A 6553-nucleotide genomic window follows, 5' to 3' on the forward strand; every position below is an offset into this window, starting at 1 on the left:
AACCCCGGACTTCTGAGGTGAAGTGAAAATGTCTAACCAACTGAGCCATATTATTATTATTATTATTATTATTATTATTATTATTATTATTATTATTATTAGACACTCTCCACATTAAATATATAATAAATTCTCTCAACTATATTTTTTGAGTCATTATTTTAAATTTTTCATATGAATAAATAATCTTAAAAAATGAGATTTTTTGATGATATTATTTTTTATTGCCGAGGAAAAAAAATAACAAAAATGCTGTGCATCTTTCTGCAGGTCAGTATGAGGAACATAAATAATTAATTCAAGATTAAAACTAATTTTTATTTTTTTTAAATACTTGGGTATTGTACTTAACGGCAGAAAGAATTGGTTTTTTTAACCAAAAAATTTTAAGCCTGTAAAATAAAAAATACTTGTAATAAAGTATTTCAAAATATTAAAAATTTCAATTTTTTAAAACATTTTAATAAAAAAATTAACGATCTTTCAACCTTTTCATCTTTACATTGTTTTCACATAAAACTAGTATGAAATATATTAAAAATTGAATTACAATCAGAAAAAATTCATAAATATTAAATATTTCGTGTTGGTGAAAATAAAAATTATAAAAAAAATTTTAAAGTAATTAATTTTACTCAGACAGAAATTTTAATTTTAATTAATATAGAGTTTTTCAGGCAGCTAAATATGCATAATTGATTAAAAAATGTGTCATTGACTTGAAATTGTTATTTTTATTAACAAATTATTAAGTTGATATTATTTATTTAACTTTTCAAATAGATAAACATAGTTTTTCTCACAAAATCATTTAGAAATATGTTTCAAAGTAATAAATAATAGCAGAACATTATGAATGCCTTCTTATTTTAATTAATAAAATTATAAACAAATTCTGATATTAATAACTGCTATTCAGAAAGAAATTCTTTTTTCTAACAAAAAATATTCAAGTCTGATGAACTAGTAAACAAAATTTAAAATTTTTAAATTGTTTGATTGACTCTGAACTAATATTTTAATGCTATCCAAATTAGAAAATTAAAAAGCTATGTAAAAATTTATATTCCTCATCTTAAGTTCGATTTTAAGGAAACTAAATGTTAAATTTGAAAAATTTTCTACAAATCACTAAATCGGAGAAGATATTTTCATGAAAAAAAATCCTTTTTTTCCTTAAAAAACGAAAGACATGTTCTATGTGTTTACTGGAATTATTTATAGCAAATCTTAAATTGTAGATTTTAACAAATTTTGGAAGTTTAATTAGCTAATTCGATAGATAGTAGACAGCAAGGAATTTTTTTGTGAAAAAAGGATAAAAATAGTAATTTTTTCATAAAATCGGAAACCTGTATAAATATGCATGAATTATTTAAATAAAATGATCATACCTAGTTGTAGGAAGATGTACTTCCCGCTGAATACGAAAATGAAAGTTCCAAATTTCTTGAATTCATGGGGAAGGAAAATGCCGTAGATTATCTGTAACAATAAAAAAAGAAAATCGTTAACAAAGTTCACAAAAAAATAAAATAAACATTGCATTTTTAATGAAGAATTACTTTTGTTGTTTCTATAAAGAGATGAAAAATATAGGTATAATGTAAATATGAATATAAATATTTTATACACCTCAAAATCTCAGGTGAAGATGTTTGTCGCCACTAAACTCAGAAACCACCTAACCAATCTTGATGAAATTTCGTATACTGTGTGTAATTTGGTCCAGCTTAAAGGATAGGATACTTTTTATCTCGATTAATTAGCTCGATTCTTTTTTATTGCAAATTAAATGTTTGTATTTGTAAGTTTCTAACAGATAGCGGTGTAAGTTAGTTTATTGACCGACACTTCAAAATTTTGCGTTATCTAGGTTGGGTAAGCAACCAATAGATGGCGCTATGTTTCGAATTCTTGAATAGTTTAGTATAATATTAGTTCAACGTATTATAACTGAGCCACAGCAACGCGTGGCCGGATCTGCTAGTATAAATAAAATTATAAATATAAATATAAACATCAATATAAATATTAATAGAAAGATTATTATAATATAATAATAATAATAATAATAATAATAATAATAATAATAATAATAAGAAAGGTTTAAATGGAAAACTAGTATAAAGATCGTGGCAGTAGTAAAACTGAATAAAAAATGTAGACGTTCATCGAACTCACGTGACCCTTAAATATTTTATGAGTCTAATTTTAACTTGACGAGTGGAATAAAAACAGAAACCGATATCAAAAAGAATGTCATTTTTAGATGACATTTTTTATTCAACAACATCAATTAATTAGATCCAACTGAAACTCTAATGAGATTAAAAGGTAAATTGGCTGTTTTCCATTTTCAGTTAATAACAGTTTTATTTCCTTTCTAAATCCACGCCTAAAAGATACTATTGGAATTAATAAAAGCAAATGATAACGACAGGGTACATATTAAATTTTGTTTTAATTTAAATATTAAAGGGAATTATTTTTACAGTGAAGAAGAAACGCAGCTATATATTTTTTTATGTTTTAAATTTATTTTATATATTTTAAAGAAAAACAAAAAAATATTTCTCAAGTTTATCAATGACAGGCTGCTTCACAGGCCAAAATTTTTTAAAAATTTCACGAAACTAAATTTAGACCAAAAATATTACTTTTCTTACAATAAAAACTATTTTTAGCACAATAAGTGTATTTTCGACTAAAAAAGATCAATTTTCGACCAACAACATGAATTTTTAACAATGCCGTTCCAATTTTTTAAATTACTGAAGAGATGAATTTTTAATCACAAAAATATAAATTTAAACAAATAAATTGTTTTTTAATGTTTAAACCCGACAAGATTTCTAAGTAAAAAAAATTTCTATTAAATTATTGAATACTAAAGACAAAAAGTAGAATATTTAACAAACAAGTTAATTTTCAACAAAAATGATGAATTCTAAACAAATTATTTAATTCTTGATATTACAACCAAAAATTTAAATTTTTTATCCAAAAAGTTTAATTTTCAATCAAACTTTTTTTTAAATTATTCAATCGAATTTTTAACCACAAAATGTGAGTTTAAAACAAGAATATTGATTATTGTCAATGACAATTTCCATGCTTTTGTTTGTAAATCACGATTTGTTAAAACAAATAATTGCATTTTTAAATCAAGATAGTTGAATTATTAATTTTTTAACCAAAAAGATTAATTTTAAGTATAAAAGTTAATTTTAAACCTTACAATAAAACTTTTTCAGACAAAAAAAATGAAATTCCTGACAAAAAATTCAAAAGTAGACTTTTCAACCAAAAAAAGTTAGGTTTTTTCTTGAGATTTAATAATTAAATTCGCATACAAGTGCATAACGAGAAAATGGAACAATGAAGGTCATTGTCGAAAAATAAAAAATGAATGCTTATTGACTGAAAATTCACATTTTTTCTTTAAATTTTTACTTTTTTCGAAAATTCTTATTTTTGAGAAATAATTAAATTTTTCAACTGGAATCTTAAATAAATAAATTTTTTCGACGAAAATGAAACAATTTAATTTTCGGATTAAAATTATCTTTTCTAATTGAAAATTGATCTTTTTGGCAGAAAATTTACTTTCTCGTTAAAAAATTCATATTGGCAGTTGAAAATTTACAGTTGAAAAAGGCAGTATTTTCTTAAAAATTCTTTCTTAATTTCTAAAAGTTAATTTTGTTAAATTAAAATATCCACTACTTTTCAAGTTTTTACCGGTATTTTTTTGTTAAAAAAAGGAGAATTTACATCCAGAGTTGAAAACAAATTTTTGAAACTAATTTTTCTTGGGTTTCTTGAAACAACTTTCACAAGTTATATCAACAGTCTTTATTATCCAATGAGTTATCGCGATTAATAATAATCAGTGATGTTTATACTACTCGCGGCAGACGCAACGTGACTCTTTTCTGGCCTCAATGAATTTTCATTCGGGATATTTTCCATCTGATTTTCTTGGAAAAAGGTTCTTAAATTTTGATGTTATTTCAGAGGTTCTTTCTTCAGTCTCTAGAGAGAAATAATAATATAGTTATTGTCGAGTTTCAAGGATAATTACCTTAATCATAATAACAATAATAATTAAAATAATAATAATAATAATAATAATAATATTAATAATAACCGCACTCGCGGTTAGTATGACAATAAAGAACCTGACAATTAAAGTGCGGTGTAATAAATAAATTTGTTTATCGGGATCGAAGTTCGTTCCCCTTGACAAGATTTATATTGTTTTTCTGTAAAATTTTCCAGCGAAGCCAACGAGCTTTCTATAAAGCAGTTGAATCTTCAAATAGAAAACTTAGTAAAAGGATAAATTCTGAACCGAAGACGTAAATTTTCAACCCAATAATTAAACGTTTAACTAAAGAAGATACATTTTCCACCAAAAAGACAAATTTTCTGCAAACATTTTTTTTACAATTTACATAAATTTTAAAACGCTTATTTTTATTTTCAACCAAAAAAGAAGAATTTTTCACAAAATACGTACATTTTTAACCAAATAATTAAACTTTCAACTAAAAAAGATACATTTTCCAACAAAAAGACCAGTTCTGTACAAAATAAAAATTTCAACAATTTACATAAATTTTCAAACGCATTTTGTTATTTTTAACCAAAAAAATGGAATTTTTAAGAAAATATATAAATTTTCAATCAAATAATTGAGCGCTTAACTAATAAAAATACAGTTTACACCAAAAAGATAAATTTTCTACAAAATAAACATTTCAACAATTTAAATAAATTTTCAAACACGTATTGTTATTTCTAATCAAAAAACAAGAATTTTCGACAAAATACATAAACTTTCAACCAAATAATTGAAAGTTTAACTAAAAAAGATACCTTTTCCACCAAAAATATAACTTTTATTTTTAAAAAATTCAACAATTTACATAAATTTTCGAACGCATATTGTTATTTTTAACCAGAAAAGAAGAATTTCCAACACAATACATCAATTTTAAATCAACTAGATGAATTTTCTACCAAGAAAATTAATTTAATTCTAAAAAGATTAATTTTTAACAGAATATTTCAAACATAAATAAAATATTTACATTTTTAACTAAAAGGTTCATTTTTTACGAAAAAATAAAAAATTTCTACCATAAATTATTATTTACTATATATAACACCACTTTTCAAACGTAAAGTTGAATTTTTAAATAAAAAAGATAAGTTTTTAATAAGGAATATTAATTTAATCTTTATTCAAATTACTATTTGGTTAAAAAATCTAAAGATTGTTGAAACAAATAGTTGAATTTGCAAGTAAAAAGGATAAATTTTTAACAAACAACATATTTAAATTTTAAATAAAAAAAGGTAAATTTTCAATGAAGAAATTTAGTCTCGTACCACAATAAACCAATTTGTAACAAAATTTCTCAATCCTCAACTATAAACTCAAATTTTGAACAAAATGCATGAATTTCTAATAATGTCATTAAATTTGTCGCTAATAAAGGTGAATAATTAAAAAATGGCTATTTTCCAACAAAGAGATGAATCTTTATTTAAAATATTGAAATTTTCATAAAAAAATTAACTTTTAATGAAATAGATGAATTTTTAACCAAATATTGGAATTTCGGACCAGGAAGATTAACTTTCTACCAAAAAGATGATTTTTTATGATAATTCTTGAACTGTCAAATAAACATGTGAATTTTCAAACAAGAAAATTAATTTTTAAATGAAGAGATTATCTTCTAATGAAAAACCCTAATTTCGTTTAAAAAAAATTTTATTTCTCAACAAAGAAAATGCCTTTTGTAGTGAAAATGACAAGTTTTTTTACCAAACTAGCAATATTAAGTTGATATTTTAATTTAAAAAATTAATGTTCAGCAAATAAAAAAACGAATTTTCAACAAAGTATATATATTTTCAAACAAAAAGATCAATTTCAACTAAAATAGTTGAATTATAAATAAAAAATATGAATTTTTAACTAAAATTATAGAATATTTAAATAGAAAATTTAAATTTCCAGTAGAAGAATTTTATTTTGAATCAAATAAACGAGTTTTAGAAAAAAATTTAATATTTTAGGACAAAAAGATGTCTTTCCTCAATAACTCTTCTAGATCTCAAGAAATAAATCAAACTATTTTTCGCTGAACATACTACTATTATATTTTTCGTTCAGGATTCAATTGTTTTTTTAATGAAAAAAATATTATTCAGTTAAAAGTAAATTTTTTTAATCAAAATTCGTCTTTTTAGTTATAAAATTTATCTCTTGTGGCACATATTTTTTCTTTTAAAAGTGCAACTGACTTAGCTAAAAAAAAATTCTTTCGAAGACTCAAATATTTTTTCAGAAAAATACACTATGTGGTAAAAAATGTATCTTTCTTAGTTAAAAATAAAACTATTTTAGTAAATAATTCAACTTTTTTCTAATTTAATTTTTTAATTAAAAATAAATATTTTGGCTTAGAAAGTGTACAATCTGATAAAAATTTTAATGAAATTTTTATTTGAAATCTTGACTATTACATTTACC

The 6553-nt window shown here is 22.3% G+C and overlaps 1 protein-coding gene across 3 annotated transcripts in view; it reads right to left on the minus strand.

Annotated features, from left to right (window-relative positions):
- LOC117174739 (octopamine receptor beta-2R) overlaps positions 1-6553 on the minus strand; it is a 212992-nt gene that overhangs the window by 78817 nt on the left and 127622 nt on the right. For all 3 annotated transcript variants that reach the window (XR_004467352.1, XM_033364077.1, XM_033364076.1), the window contains one exon: positions 1395-1485. The gene's annotated coding sequence lies outside the window, so the exon portion shown is untranslated. The remainder of the gene's footprint in view (positions 1-1394; positions 1486-6553) is intronic.

Source organism: Belonocnema kinseyi, chromosome 6 (assembly GCF_010883055.1).
Source record: "Belonocnema kinseyi isolate 2016_QV_RU_SX_M_011 chromosome 6, B_treatae_v1, whole genome shotgun sequence".
NCBI classification, from domain to species: domain Eukaryota; kingdom Metazoa; phylum Arthropoda; class Insecta; order Hymenoptera; family Cynipidae; genus Belonocnema; species Belonocnema kinseyi.